The sequence below is a fragment of the Pyrgilauda ruficollis genome, unplaced genomic scaffold, assembly GCF_017590135.1.
Source record: "Pyrgilauda ruficollis isolate IOZ18807 unplaced genomic scaffold, ASM1759013v1 scaffold5, whole genome shotgun sequence".
Taxonomy (NCBI): Eukaryota; Metazoa; Chordata; class Aves; order Passeriformes; family Passeridae; genus Pyrgilauda; species Pyrgilauda ruficollis.
Genome location: NW_024526599.1, coordinates 8,885,392 through 8,902,775, shown reverse-complemented (window position 1 = coordinate 8,902,775; position 17,384 = coordinate 8,885,392).

Sequence of the window (17,384 nt, the reverse complement as noted above, 5' to 3'; positions counted from 1 at the left end):
CCCCCCCCCCCCGCCCCGCCCCCTTTTTTTTATTTTTCCCGGCTGTAATTTAATTCTAACATAAGATTCAGAAGGCTACTGGAAGATTCACAGCTTTTTGTACATAAGCAGGAAATCAACAGAATAAGCTCTGTGACTTAACTGGCCTTATCTAAGTCATTCTCTACCCTCTAAATCCAATATCCTTGTTTTGGAGAAGTTTGATTTAAGCTACATCTTACAATGTGGCACCCAGCAGAGCTTTGCTTTGTTGAGAATACCCCTGGCTGGAAGCCTCACTTACTCAGCTGGATTGACTCCTCTGAGGCTCAGGCTGCTTGTGCTGCAGTGTCAGAGATATTGCTCTGTCCCCCCGTGCTGAGTACACACACTGCCACGCTCACAATCACAGCCACATCCGGACCCTCCTCAACCCTGGGATATTCTCACAGAGCTCAGTCTTTATTATCCCCAGCTAAGGTTAATTGCTGTAGATAAAAACTTAAGTAAAAACATCCAATACAAGTTTATGATTTTGCCTAGCTTCTATGATGAATAAGTACTTTAAAAGCAAGATAACCTGCTATGACTGTAAAATATATTAGAATCCAGCAGAACCATTAGATTGATCTCACTTTTTGTTACCTTTTCCTTTATTGCTTGCTGTCAATCCAAAATCCAAATTCTTACTAAAATTTATAGAAGTATCTAAACATTCAAATCCTTAAAACAAACTGCTGAAAATGCAGAGTAATGACAAATTGGATAAATGCTCATGTGCAAGGAAATATTTTTAGATTACTAATGTATTGCCATGTACATTACATTTTGTCATGTAATAAGTGAAGAGTTAATGGGAGTATTTGCTAAGTAATCCATCACTTAGAAAATAAGAATAAAATTTTGGGACTCTCAGGCTGATTTTCCATTGTAAAATAACAAAGCGGTTTTCAGTTCAGTGACTTCAAAGCATGAGGAGTAGAAACCAATAATATCGTAGAAAGGTGGGAATTCCCTTATGAGCTATGACATAAAGATCCTGTTTGTATTGCTGAAAGGGACAGAGTTTGAAGATGTCAGAGATAAGGAGGAAAACAATTTTGTTTTTATGATACTATGATTTGAAGAAAAATCGTATTCACATTTTAATAATAATTCATCTGGGCAGACTGGAGCTTGCAGTGCAACTTTTAAGTGCAGTGTGGATCCTACTCTTCATTGATTAGACCCTTCCTAAGTAAAACCTAGTTACACAGGAACAGAGGCCAACTAGGTTACTTATACTTTGTTCTGGAATGAGGAAAAATTAATTCTGACCACAGAATTAATTTAGACATCAATTTAGCAGCAGTGGCTAAATTGATGTCTAAAAGCAGGTGTTGAAATGGAAAGGGTAATAATCACAGTGAGATACATGGAGAACAGACCAGATGCAACTTTAATTCTTGAAAGCTGGTACACCACTTGAATTTTGGCTGTGATTTTAAAATAATCCCTTACAATGAAACAAACCTAGATTATTTCAAAACATTGTAAAAGAAAACAAGTCCTTCACAGAGAGTTTGAAGCTACTCTGGTAGGATATAGATGTGAGTATCAAAGATAAATGCCCATTGTTGTAATAAATTAGGAAACCTGTAATTAATATGTTTGGTAGTTTGCACTACTATTTCATATCCATATATACCAAAGACTAACTTATTCCTAGTGACTTTTTCTAGTTTTCTATTTAACAGTTGACTAAATGTTAGATATGTGCATACAGATAACTGCTATTAATACTTCAAATAGCTATAATGAGTGTAGAATATGGTGCATACCGAAAGCACAAGATACTTTTTTATGACTCCCTTGCAAAACAACTTTTAATGTGATTGCACATTACATTTTCCCTAAAGCACAAGATGGAGCAATCACAGGATTCAACACTTTTTTGTCATATTGGTAGTACAGAATGTGGACCCATACCATCAGATTTCTCAGGAAATTAGGTGTTTTGCTTTTTCTCTCCCAAGACAGTACCTCACAGGATCTTTTTAGCAAAGACAGTGACAGAAACTCATTCTCCAGGGCAACACACAGTTTCCTCAGCTACAAGACCATCCTTTCTTTTCTTGACATCCCAACTCATTCGAAACACATATCCCAACTTCCTCAACAAAACTGAGATGAGTCTTGCAAACAACAGACTCTTTCACTGTGTTGTGCTGATTCATTCCAAGCACTGTTCATCCTGCACACTGAATGAGGCATTCCTGTGGGAAAACAAAGGATGAGATCACGTAATTAAAGACTATCTCATAATGTACACAGGGATTGAACTATAATGGCCTCAACAGTCTTAATTCTGTTTCTTAACTCTTCAGTGATTAAGAGGTTTTTGTTTTCTAAATCAATAATTATGAGCAAAGACATTTTAAAATAACCAAAACCTCCAAACAAAAAAAAAATAGCCACATGGAATCATACTAACTACTGCTTTGTGGTATGCAAGGAGAATTATCAGTGGATCCAGTTGGAGTGGAAAACAACACAGCTCTTTTTGTTGAACATTCTATTCTCAATCTGCCTATCCATTAATGTTTATGTTTTCCAGAGATGTTTCTATTTTAATGTAATTCTGGCAGATTAAATTATTTTCAAATCCTGATTCCCACCAGGTCACAGACTTGCTCACTCCAGAAGGATGCTGATGAGTCTCTTCAAATTCCCCAGGCCTACCTAACAAACACAGAGATCCTACAGATCTTGTTCTCTGTCATTTCTCTTCTGAGTGCTCTGTGAAATTGGATACAGAATGGTCATTCCATTCTGAAGGAAATTAACCTTTTGTAGAAATTCTAATTTAAAGGCATTAAGTTTCTGAATCTCTCCTAAAATGGATGTCATTCCCATTCCTCAGCACAAGTCTCTGGTACATGCATAGCTCATTTGGAAGCTAAAAGCCGGAAACTGAAGCATTCATTAGTCTTTGACCCTTCCTGAGAACTGGATCTTCTGCAAGACCTGATGGCCATCCCACAGCAAGAGACTATTTTGAAAAAACATCCCTCCTCCCTGAAATTCTAGATCTGGAAAGCACTTTGTTTTGAAACTGCAGAGAAACATTTCAGATGCTCAAGTGTTTTCTGTCTTGGCACACCAGTGCTGCCAGGCAGCAGCACAGGCAGTGCTGCTTTGCAGGAGCAGGAGCCCAGGGCAACCGCAGCACAGGGCTGGCACAGCCCCACAGCACGCCAACACCATGGGCAGAAGAGGCACTGGGCACAGGGCCCATCCAGGCACTCCAGTAGGGTGCCGATGGAGACAAGGCTTGAGTGAAGGCTGCAGCAGGGAACAGAGGGGATAGAGCTAAGCAACTACCTGCAGTGCAAGTTCAAGGTCCAGCAAGGGATGGACAGAGAGACAGATAGACCCAACACAGCTCTGTAAGGGGTTGGAGTCTCAGGTCTGAGCTTTATGGAGCCCCAGGGCCTGTAGGCAGAAGGTGTGTGGGTCCCAGGTGAGCGTGCTCAGGTCCCCTAATGCCAGTTAGTGCACTCAGGGCATGAGGAATGTTATGTTCAGTGCTGGGGTTAAAACTAGGAATAGAAGGGCCTTCAGTGCCTCAGCATGTTCAGTAGTTTGCAGGCTCCAGAGGAGGGTGTGAGCTTCTATGAATAATTCCCATTTGTTCTTTTTCTCCCCCATATTCATTTGGGGCTTTGTGGCTAATATCACTTATTTAAAGGATTTACTCTTCCTCTCTTTCTTTAGTTATATTTTGAGTTATATTGGCTTCATTTGTTTGAAGCCATATCCTTCCTTTCTCTGTTCTTTTTGTCTCCTTTGTTCATATTGTATGTTTGTTGAAATATAAACTTCTGGGGACTGCAGTACTGAACAAGTTCCTCAACTCTAGTTGAACTCATTAATGTTGGGAACAAGAGCCAATGGAGCAAAAAGTCTGTAAAACCTTTTGTTCCTCGCTCCTGGAGTTTTTTCCATCACATATGCTTGGAGCTCCAGTTCCAAGAGCAATTTCTAAGTTTTTCTATGGTGAAGAACAAGTGGTGAGTAGCACAGCAACACAATAAATCAGTGTGGCACTGATGGTGAAAAAATGCTCCATAATCACTTGAACCTTAGGGCATCTTAGGGTGCTCTTTCATGAGTTTTGCCAGAGCACCTTTTTTTTAAGATTTCACACCAGAAAGCACCATCCTATACTGGATAATTTCTGACACAAAAGGTAGCAGGTCATAGTCTCAGTTGTGTTCTCCTTCTTTTTCCCTGTTTAGGAACCAAAAACTGTTGGCAGAGCAGACAGAAAACTCTCAGTGTGGAAGAACTTCATTGGGCTTATAGATGCCATGCAACACTGTAGTTCAGACCCACTGAGCATTCAGAGCAGTACAGATCATTGTTAGAATCAGTTACACTAAAAAAATCTATGTTTACCTGTTACAACAAGAAATTGCACCCAGCAACACAGCTGATACACATCATCTTAGAGCAATGGGTGTAGCACCAGGGTGCTCTGCTGACTTCACCCCTGCTGTTATCACTGATCTGTCCCTGTACAGTTGGATGCAGTCGGTCATGAACTAGTTCACTCACTCTCTGACCAAGCACCACACAAGATTTTATTGTCCCAAAATTCTTCAGAGATTCAGAAGCTGACCCTCTCAACCTCTCTGTGAAGCACATCCAAGCAGGATTTACAAGCTTAGACACGGTTCCCTGCTAACATGGTCTAAATACTTTACGGACCATGGAGTGAACAAAGTGGTGTCATGACTTATGTGCTTGTACTTGGACAGCTATCCAAGTGCTAGAAAATCCAACCTTAATTCAGATGTTAAAACAAGCTGTTAGAGATGCAGGATTTCACTGCTTACATAAAATAAATTATGCTGGTTAGATAAGTATGCTTATCATTGCGTTTTTACATATCTTCATTATTCCAGTGGACTGTTTCCAATCTAGTGACATATTTCTATATATTTTCACTGAAGCCCAAGACACAGAGCAAAGCACTCTGGGCTTTCTAAGTGAGAAGATGATCAAAATTCATAAATATGCATTTAGTAATTCATTTGGCCAGTTCTAAACAGAACCCTTCATACAGACTTTTCAAAAACATTCAGCGTGTGAGGTGAGTTCATTAATATGGTGTAACAGATTTGGAGCAGCCAAGATTTAGCCTAGAGCAAGAATGATCAGCTTCATCTCTGCTGGTTTTACTAAAAGATTCCGCTGATAATACAAAGTAGGACTAAAATGCCTGAAGAACTGCTGTTTTTCTGGTGCAGAGGCTGTTCTTGGGAGAATTTTGATGTAACTGAACTGTAATTCTAGTTAGAAAACACTCACACAAACTCAAATTAAATACAACATTGAAACTGTTCAAACATGTAATTATGCATAAAGCAGAGAACATATTTTAGTGATGTATAAATCAGAATGAAATGTGGTGGAGGGCTTGGAAGAAAGTAAAATTCCCTTGTTAGTGGCAGTTCCAGAGGAGGGCCATGAATATGACCAGAGGACGGGAACACACACCTCTCCTGTGAAGAAAAGCTGAGATGGAGTTGCTTAACCTGGAGAAGAACAGGCTCATGGAGATTTTGTGACAGATGGTGACTTTTACCAGGGCCTGCAGTGACAACACAAGGGGCAAGAGTTCTAAGCTGAAAGAAGGTATATTTAGATCAGTTATAGTCATGACATTTTATACAGTGGCGATGGTGAGACACTGGAACGGGTTGCCCAAAGAAGTTCTGGATGCCCCACTCCCAGAAGTGTCCAAGGCAGGTTGGATGGGGTTTTGAGCAACCTGGGATAGTGGAAGGTGTCCCTGTCCATGGCAGGGGGCATTGAAATGAGATGATCTTTGAGAGCCCTTCCTACCCCAACCATTCTGTGATTTTCAGATTCAACTCTCTTGATTTATCTTTAAGCATATGAGATTTTATATTATGGTCATGCTTGTTTATAAATACTTTGATAATAACAGAAACATTTAATTCACCACTTCAACTCATCTGATGCATTTAAATTAATTAAACAATTTTCTTTCACATTATAAATATATTTTAAATGTACACAAATTATAAGCTCCCTCTTCTGAGATCAGTGAGTGTTTAGCAAATTTTGAAATGTAACTCTGGGACATAGAGAGTGCACATTTGAGTTATAGAAAATTCTAGTACGTACAAACTGAATAGATGAAATTGTGTCTCCGATATTGAAATGTAGTCTACCAAATATAAATAGCAACAAATCACTGACTTTTGACTTAAATGTAGCGATTGCTTTGTGACGAGGTACTGGGTTTGAACTGCTAAGAGAGCTTTAGCAAGACAATAAAAAAGCAGGATTTAAACAAATCTTTACCAGTTTTCATGGCTGTGTTTTGATGCAAAATCTATGTTAGAAAAAAAATAAACAGCATTCTATTCTATTTTACTTGATAAAAGATTTGGAAAAGGCAGTATCCTAGCAACTAGACATCAGAACTTTTCAGTGCAAGCACCTTGACCCTTCACTGTGCCAAGCAATAAAAAGAGAATAATGAAATTCCAAACTTAGAATAAATCCTAACATCAAACCTGAAAATAAAACAGCTCAACAATACATAGTAGATTTGGGTTCATTTTTTTTTTTCTGGCAGAAGTATATGCTGAGACAACTTCCATAATACAGTTCCTTGACTGATAAGGCCAGAGAGTTTTGCATTCTTGTCCATTTAGGCCTCTAACTGTGGATCTCTAAAACCTTATTGTATAAGGTTTCTTTTGATGACTTTTATTTCATATGCAACAACTATCTTTTTCTGGACTTGTTCCTCCTATTTAACACAGGTTGTGTTGTGGTCCTCTCTCAATCTGCTCCATCCCAAAACAACAAAAAATGTCATTAATACATCAGGATACTTGATAAGTATCAGGGAGTACAGATCCCTGGAACATCTAAAGAAAGTGCCAGAAGTGGGCCACATGTCACAAACCAATAAACTACAAAGCCATTTTATAAAGCCAGCTGTATAATAGAACTGCATTCATTTAATGTCTCTTCCATGCTTTCAAAGCACTTACTGATCTAATCAAATGAAACCCTATCTCTGGCTTTATCATATACTATTGATGCCTGTTTCTAGAAGACCATTAAAATTGCTGTTAGCTCTTCAAACACTACAATACTTTTTTTGGGTCTTGTATGATATGCACTCATTCCACTCTTATTTTGGGTACTTCCTGCCTTGGTTTTTTTCTGTTGCCATAAGAGGGAGAAAAATAAAGTGATTTGGATAAAGAGGCTGACACCAGGGTACCTTTCATCTGCACAGTAATCAATAGCAGCCAGAGCTTACAAGGAAAACATGGAATGAGATTTTTTCCTCTCTTTGGTTTGAGTATGAGTGAGGACCTGAGTGTGCTGACCATCCTCTCCAGCAAATGGCATGCTGAAATGTGTGCACTATTTCCAGTAAATCCAAAACTTCTCAGTGACCTATTGTGCAAAACAGAATAGCGCAGAGGAAGTTAACTATAAACATGTTGGTGCTTTTGCATGAGAAGGGCACAGGGACTGAGGGGGAGGGCAGGCTGAGGGAGGGAATCTGGGAAAGACAAAGCCCCACTCCGCCACTATTCGTGTCAGGCAACATCTTGCAAACGACCATCAGAAGGAAGGAAGGTTCAGCTTCTAGGTAGGTTTCCAGTTCAAAAATCACAATGATTTGCCAGCCAAAACCCCTCTGTTGGGCCTTCTGCTCTACATGCTGGGACTTGGGCAGAGGTTAGCTGGGAAGAAGGCTCACCAGCATGTCCGGAAATGGCTCTGGCTCTATCTGAGAGCCAAAGGTTACTCGCAGCTCATGTGCTCGGACACAGCGACTTGGAAAAAGGCCCCTCTCCCCCAGTAGGATATTGCAACCATCAGGTTATCAGGCAGTTTCCATTCCTCTGCACACAGCTACTCCAATGTGATTTAGAAAGTACCACGTTTACAACAAGAGAAATATACTACATAAAATTAATGATCTAGGCAAAACTGACAAAGAAAACCGAGAAGATCAAGAAAGTATATGTACTTGGCAATGACTAAAGCAAAAGTAAAATGTTTACTAGTGCAGGTAATTGAAAGACTTGTTCTGTGCAGTGCTGTTTTCTATCTGGAAAGAAGGATGAGATACTTGATCTTTAAGGAAGAATGAACTTTTACAGAGCGGGCTAGTTACTACAGAATATGTAGAAAAACTTTATGCAATCTAGAGTTAAATCTTTTTAAATTCCACATAGGACTCCCAGAAGAGAATCTGAGAGGATTTCAACTGATTGTTTTTATTTTCTGAGACTTTTTAATAACTTGAGTCAACGTCAGAAAACTGGAGCAGTACCAATATTCTTCTGCTGTTATTCAAAAGGTCATGCAAGATGAGCTAGGGAACAGAAGGACAAATGGTCTGACGTCAATCCTAACACACAGAACTGAAACAGATAAGATGCTTCATTTTTATAAGGTATTATTCATACTGTAACACAGCTATAGGATCATTCCTTCCATCAGCCTGATATCTTCCCAGGAGGTCTCCATTTCAGAATGCCTGGCCACCCCAGGCTTAAGGCCATTGCTTGGAAGGTAGGAAAACTTCCTTCTTACCAGGCTGAGAGAGGAATCTGGGCTCTTTTCATGTACCCCAAGTAGGCATGCTAGCACTCAGATATACAGGAGAACCACCTCTTTCTTGAGCATCTCAAGCCAGCTTTCTTATGTGTGCAGTCAAAACTGCATGTGTCAGAAAATTTCATTTGGATGTGTCAGAAAATTTCATTATAACTGAAAATATTTCCCATATTTATGCTATATTAATATTATCCAGTTTATGAGTTTGGATATAAGAATAACAATTGATAATACCTATTTCAGAAAACCCTGCCCTAAAATTGATCAGCAAAGGTTCTTGCAATCACTATGTGCTTTCTTATTCAAAGTGATTTCTAAGAAAATTTTAATATGAAAATTTCCAAGTCCTTCCACATCTAAACTGCACAGTTGGTCTGCTCATCTCACCTTCAGACAGCTGTGGTATTGTTTAGTTACAGCACATCCTGCTTCCACCTCACCAGACATGGAAGAAAGTATAAATAAATCCATTTATTAGCGTGTCTGCAAATGTGTGCACACACAGGTACACTACACACACCAGCACAGCTTCCTTATTCCAGCTTCCTTCTGGCACTTTATTCCTTGCATTCCTTAGCTATGCAAAGACAAGAAATGTAAGTACAAGTGCTTGGCATTCTAATTTAAGTAATTGTTTTTTTCATTAATTACACAAATTACATTACAGCTTTTCAATCTCATGTTACAGTAATACTATATTGAAATATATTGCAAATTAAATTACTGCCATTTATTTAATTCAAGAAGTTCCATACTGGCAGAGCACATAGCAGAAGTGATCCAGGCTCAAAACCCAATTATGGAAGATGTTTAGAAAATTGTAAATTACTTAAATATTTTTAAGTAATTTTAAGTAATTCTATCATGTTGCTTATCTGGTTAACTTTAAAGAATCACTTAATTACCTGGAAAGTAAAAGGCAAATTTTCTAGAAAAAAGATCCCAGTAGCACTGATAGTTGTATCATCTCAAAATAAACTACATTTAACATTGACCAGTAATGAATGTTATAGAGGTGAAACAGCCCAGAGGTCCAAATCCACAACATTTGCATTAATTCTATATAGAGTTATGTCACAAGACTGAAACTTGGGCTTCAGCTTTTGAGCTGAACTAGGTGTTTAAATTAATTTTCATAAGCCTCTAGGCTCTCAATTTGCCTTGAAATCAAAGAAACTTAAGGGCATATCTAAACTTTGAGTGCATTTGGACCTTTGTTACATTTTTTAATACACAAGGGCAACATTTTTATAAGCACTTAAATATGTTAGAATTATAAATCCCATGACTTTAAACCCAGATGGGAACCAAAACATTTATGATTTTTTGGCTTCTGAAAGGTCTTTCTATTCAAAGTAATTTCTGATTACAAGAACAGATCCTGCTGTCGGACTATAAGGTCATTGGTCCTTTATTTCAGTTTATGCCTTTTAACTGTAAGGATCTGGACCTTTTCAAAGGTGGAAACAAAACATTTGTGTAAATTTGTGAACCTGAATACTGTTACAATCACCAAACTATTAAACCTTATTTATGATCAGAACAGTAGAGATCATAATAAAAAGTTGCTTTATTTAAAACACACCTGGAAAAGTAATTCTAGGAGCTTTATATTGTCTTGTTAAAGTAATGATTTTCAGCCACTCCGTACACATGAAACTAGAAAGCAGACAGAATTTCTTAATGAAAAGTGTAGTATAAGGAAAGCAGATTGCTACCTACGTACATACAATGTGAGATTCTTGATCTCCCATTTTAGGTCTCTCTGCAGCAATATTGTCTCACTGCCTCCTGAAAGAAAAGCTCTCTAGGGCCACTAGAGAACAATGCCAAATAACTTCACTTTCCCTGCCTCATAAGCAGAGCTGTCACTTCCCTCGGTGTGTAATTGTGGAGTCAATCCACCCTAAAGCAAAGCTTTACCTGCAGACAGCTCCCACCACTGCCAGCTGGAACAGCGGTGGTGGCTTATGGCTTCTGGTCCCTGTAGGAGCTATGCCATTGGTACCTGGCAGCCTCCTTGGATGGATCAAAGCATAATTAGAAGTATCTCCAGGAAAATATAATTTTAAAACAGCCCAGCACCTATTCCTATCATTCGCTATGTCTAACTATTCCCCAGAAGCTGAGGAAACACTGCAATTGCTTTATGTTGCGTCCCCTGGGCCCTACATCCATATCTCACATCTGCCTCGTCAGCAAGAACAGCAGACCCATAATTCCTATTTGCATCCCTCTATCCTCACTGTCTCTTTCCCTCTCTCCAGAGAGCCCATTTAATAGTGCAGAGCTCCTTTGATCTCTGTATTCCCAGCTTGAACAAAACAGCTGTGTAACTCTGCAACTGCATCTCCTGTTCCTCCAAGAACACATCCACATCATTTTCCTGCCTCTCTTGTGAACATGTCTAGTCAGAGAAGATCAATATGCAAGACAGAATCACTTATAAGCTCATATACCATTACCACTTCCCCCCATAATCAATCCCAGAAGCAAAAGTCATGAAGCTCTGAGGCAGCACAGTAGAGAGAACCAGTTGTTACAAACTCAGCTTCACTTTATATTAGCGAGGCTTTCTGACTTTGTTAACTTTGGCTCTAAAAGGATGTTGTTGTAAAAAAGCCTCTGAAACATCCATCCAGAGCCAACGCCTTGCACCTGTATGCAAAATCATTATCACATGCATATATTTCATAAAGATACATCTGTGCACACAATGATGAAGGTGGAAATACAATTAGAAAGCAGGGTCTTTGGCACAGATTTAAGTGAACCCTCATATGACTTGAAGTCAGCAGGTGGTAGCTCTATGTGACTGACATCTATGATCATCTGTTTAAAATGTCTTTGGTAGGGAAAGATAAGAAAGAAAACACTCAATGAGTAAAGTGTCCTGCATTTGTTTGTTATTTGGAAGAAAAGTACCAGAAGAACTCATCTTCTGACCAATAGGCTGAAAACTTGGGGAGAAAAGTAAAGCAAGAAAATAAAAGAAAAGAGACCAGTTGCTGTATATCACAGATTTGCTCTTTCTCTTTCAGACATCGAAATATTATTAATTTTGTGTGAATGGATTTTAATCATCATGACACGTTAAGGTCTAGAAAGTAGTACACATGCAAAATTTGTGAAGATGGATATAATACAAACAGGATATTTATACATTGCTTTTAAACCATAAAATAAAAGTCCACTTTTGATAAATATCTCTGCCTTCTATAGTCATTTATTTTCTACAAGAATTGTTTACTTAAATTTCACCGTAAACCTCAAAAAAGCAGAGAAATTAGTTGATATCTCTTCAGATTAAAATAATATTATTTTTAAAATGTTTTTTCTCCAAAGGAAAGATAAACAGTTTCCCAAATGAATACCTCCCCTCCTACCAGCATCATGTACTAACTCCCATGGAGAATTAAACTCAGGACCTTCAGAACAGATGGCAAAGACCTTATCTCCTTTCCTATCACAGCATGAGGCAATATAGGTTTGCCTGATAATGCACTCACAATGATAAAAAGGTTTATTGACCCGTCTTAATATATTTACACCCACCAAACAAAAGCTTTTTTAAATTTAATCTACAAGTTTTGACTTTTGCAAGCCAAATTAATTTACAAAACCTATGCCAAATATCAAACCCGAGATACTAAAGAAACTGTTTTCATTTTAGTGCTATTCCAGCTGTACATTTTGTCAAATCTCTGGCACATTTTATTCTCTGTCTTTAATTAAAAGACAGTTAATTTTCAGCATTTATTTTAATAACTTCAGTGTTCATTTTCTATGTATTTCACATCTTCCTTCCACATTTGTTCTTAAATTATACCATAGCTTTGACACTGCTTTGGCCTGTGCTATGTAATGAGATCATAGTGGTTTAGCAGACGAGTAAGCTCAGTTCTGACACTGCATGAGTCCTTTTGCTCTATCCATTTGTCAGCTGCCCACCTACAAAATTGTTACAGCAAAAAAAGCCCAATAAAATATTTCCTGCAAACTATGAAAAATATGTAGACATCAGACCAAAAACAGCTGCTCTCCTTTTCTTTTTCACTTAGCAATCTATACATAGTTAATACTCAATTCCTGAAAGTTTCAGCTTTTATTTGAATGCAACGGTCTTAAAATTTGACACTGTTTTGCATATTATTGTGTTAGTCAAGTTTATATTAAAATTATTTTTAATTTTTAGTGGTTTGCAAAGGCAAAAAAATTGAATTTAGGGTGATGGAAGCAGATCTGATGGCCATTGGGTTGCTGAAGGATATGTTGATGGGCTCCCTATGATTTTTTTCTAAAAAGGTATTTATTTACACAGTTTTCTTTTTTCCTAGGATCCCTGTTAGAAGGCACAGGGAACCAGAAAGACATACACGTTCTCTACAGGGAAAAGAAAAAGAAAGACAAAATAAATTATTGAAATGTTGACTCACTATTACTTCTAAACCCAGTATTTTTGCTGTTTGGATTACAGCAACAGGAGCTGAGGTTTACAAAGCTTGTTCTAATTAACTCACACATGTTCTTTCACAGAATGATAACTACATTGGGACAATCCAGCTGTTTACCTACAAATGAACAAAATTTATAGGCGTGTACATGAATAGGTGAGAATGACTGTGATAATCTCCCCATATAAACATTGCCAGTGCAACAAAATAATTCTGTCATTAGCTGGAAAGAGATGAAGGTCTTGTTTACCGATAGAAATACTATTGTTCTTCTTGTGACCTAGACAGCTCAGAGTTCCCTGCAGCTACCCTGACTGTGCCAAATAACATCCATGTCTTCTTCCTACGCTGCTGTTGTACTGACATATCCTCGCTGCAAGGAGCCCTGCCTTTGTTCCAGGTGATGGAATCCTTATTACTTGTCCAGTCAGTGAGATTTCACACTCCATTAGAGGCTAACATGCACTCTCACATAAGGAGTAAAGACTGAGCAAAGCACTGTAGTATCAAAATCTAAAGCATGTCCCAAAAGAGGTTTCTATAAGTGCCCTTTATCAAAGTGTTCAATGCTCAAGCATTCTTTAGAATCAGCAAATTAATTCCAGAGTTGATTAACATAGTTTTGTCTTGATTAATATGGTTTTTAGTTTTAAGAACTAAATACCTTGAAAATACTAAGCAGTTTAGGAAAATATCTTTAGCCAGTTGTTGCAGTCATCTGCCTCTAGGAAACTAGTGTTTCAACATTACTCAAACACCTTGATTAGACTGAGCACAAGCATCTGGAAAACAGTTAGCAAAGCTGCTGAGAAAAGGAGGCTTTCAGCCCACATCTTACATTATTGCTTCTGGGAGAATATTTTTCCAGTGTTTGGTGCCTGGGTGCCATCTGTGAATGAAGTAATAAGAAAGGGAAAGGAAAAGTGGGAAAAAAAGGGAAAAGGAAGGCAGAAGTTCAAACAGTATCATAAACATCAGACTGCCACATTGCTAATTTTTCAAATATTTTTTAGAGTATCAGTGATTATTTATAATTAATAACTTAACTTGGGAAAAATAATTAGCATAGACTACCTACATGGTACATCCAGGAGAAGTATAGTTATTTTAGTTGAGACATAATTTTTATATCTTGCTATTGGATGAATGTCCTCTTTGTATTAGTGTTTGGTCCACCCTAAATGCTACAAGTATTTTCCTCTTTGTGAAGTTTCTATTGTGTTCTTCCACAATAGAAAGGAAATGGGGGAAGAAAGAGAAAGAAGGCTGGCCACAAGGCTGACCACAATGAGACTGGCCATACTTTCAGCTGGGACACTACACTTAGAGATGGAAAACTTCTTGGCAAGATTATTTCCCCTTGTGTAATTTCAAAATGGAAGTTCTTGAAGAGATATCTGCAAGATATCTCTTGCAGACCTATTGGAGGGAGTGATATTGAGGAAAAAGAAAATTTTTCACAAGTAACGAATCCCTACTTTCAAAGCATGCATGTATGTTCAGTATCAGAGCAGTGGAATCTTTAAAATCTCTAACCAATATTTTATAATACTCCTTAATTTTTAGCCCTGCATGCACAGGTTTTGTTTGACATTTCCAAATCCTGAACCTGTCTTTTCCTACCTTCACCAGAGGAGAACCTTAAAACACACTTGCTTCTTCCTCTGAACATTATTTTCCCACTTCTTTTAAACAGTAAGAAATTGCCTCTAATTATAAAGATTCTGTAATACAGATGAAAAAGAAAAAGCACTATTAGAAAATAGTTCAGAATTGAAGGCAAGAATGACTCAGCTCTTTCAAAACTATGTATTCATCCTCCTTGGCTTTTCCCTTATGATCAGAAACCACAGTAAAGCATTCTCAGGTAATATATGCTGCTTGTAGCTAAATTAAACTTGCCGGCTCTTTTCATCTTTTCTAAATGCAGCAAAAGGTTTAGCAGAAAACCTGCTCAGTAAATAGAACTGTAAATACTCCTACAGCCCTGTAACATGAACAGCCTCACTGTGCTGCCTGGGTGCACTAGGGCCTGCAGGGGCACAGCCTGACACAGGAGACCAGAGTCAGACAGTCAAGAGCCCCAAGAGCAGGAAATTGGCTTTTTACAATTCATTGGTATCCCCCCCACCAGCTTCTTCCAGGCAAAACTAGCAAGTGAGCTATTCAGGATTAGATCTGGTAGCATGGTGCAAGTAAAATTGTACTGCTGGTAACTGGGTTTTCCTCAGGAACATGTTCAAGGATGACAAGGGAGAAAGAGGAAGCACACTGAGGCCAAGCACCAGTCTTGAACAGTTGCACAGCTGACACAACAGTACGCTCAAGGGGAAAATGGTTTAGACAGAAGACTCTCCAGCATGCAGCAACAGGCCAGATCTGTCTGCAATAAAGGCTCTGGAGCGTCCATATGGCTAAGACATGAAAATTATTATAATGACAGATACATATTCCCTTTCACCTATGGGCATAGTAAAGGACAGCAAGAAATGAGGTTTATTTTATTTTATAGTTGAAAAAAGTCATTTACAAGTCTGTGTAACTGGATGATACTAACACTTTGTGCGTAAAAGCATCTGCAATACAACTAAACTTGTAATATTATTAAAATTTGTGCTAATGATTGCATAAATTGTGATACTATTCTTATGACTGCATGAGTAAAATTTTTATAGTCATTCTTGAAAGCACTTTGCATCAGAAACATTTCTCTTCCTTATCCACAAATTTTATAGGTATATAAGTTTTGCATATGAAATTTGAGAACTTAAAGAGAAACTGCATTAAATCACTAACATGCCAAATATCTATTGGTCATTTTGATTATTTCATGCTTAGTAAGTACAATGTTCCTAGACCCTACTGTGTTTTTTAAAAGTTCTTTTACTTAAAATGTGATTCTCTTCCTTCCCTTTATCTACTTACATTATCCAAATGCCATTAATTCTATGAAGTTGACCTTTAAAATATATATATATATATATATATATATATATATATATGTCTTATTAACCTAAAAGCCTCAGAATCTGCTCAGCTGTAAGGTATTTTTGGAAAATAAGAGGCTTCATCAGAGCCTGGCATAACTATCATCCAGGAAGCTACTCTTTTTGTATGTTCCATTCTTTTAATAGAGAATAAATAAAATCAAGCTAACAGTTGCTCAATGGAACAAATGAAACATCTGCCTTTATGACAGAATTATATTTTTAGAAGTTGTGTCTTCAGCATTGTTTTCTGTGGCCATAACACACTTGGCTGAAAAGGGGAGAAGGATATGGGTTGATCACCTCTAGGGTGATCAGCAGTCAGGCCAATTAACAAACCATTTGGGGCCCTTGCTATATTTTTAGTTAGAAATACAGCAGGAACTATGTGGCATGGTTGCTACTTTTTCTCATCGTCTTCTAGGAATGGCTGTGAGGAGGCTTATTTTAAGGACCCAGTCCCACAGAAATCAAAGACAAAGCAAATACTTGATTTCCTTTTTCTGTCTTACTTTTTTTCATGTGGACCACTGTGTTCATTCTCCAAGTATCTGAGAATGGCAGGGATATAAGGAATAGTAGAATTTTTTTCTTATCAAAGTATCTTTTCCGGTCAAGTGAAGGTGAAAACTCAGGTCCAATCAAGTTTTAAGGGAGAACAGACTATCATGTGTCCACAACAGATATAATATTTTTTTTCCAATTATATTTATGAATAGCCCCTGCTCCATGTATTAGAGTAGTCCCCACAGATCAAACCCCCAACCATGTTTATGCCTCTGTCAATTTTTCTCACTGTTTACAATTCTCCCCATGTGAGAAAGGTTTTATTATTTTTAGTCTGTAGAGGATCATTCTCCCACAGATGCTGCTATCTCAAAAGTTATGTAGATTATGTTCTGCATTTTCACATTGAAAAACATGTTGAGTATCTGATCACCTGTCTGCATCATCTGTAATCAAAAATTTCTTGAAGCTAGGATCTTAACTCTAATAGTTTATCAAAAAGCGAAGTGAAATTTACCTTTGTTTTTGTGATTGTTTATTGTGAGAGCTCTAGCTTTTACTACCCAAAAGCAATTTAATGACAAAAATTTTCCCCAAATCGGAACTACTTCATAATAGTCTTCATAAAGACTCCAAATTAATATTTTCACTGAGTTGCTCCACAATGCAACTGCTGACCAAATTATGCCAGGCCATCATTTCATATGGGCAACAGAAATGAATGTGTGACTCTCTTTTTGGTTTACTTTCAAAGTTTCCTATATGAACATGTTAATAATTAAAATAT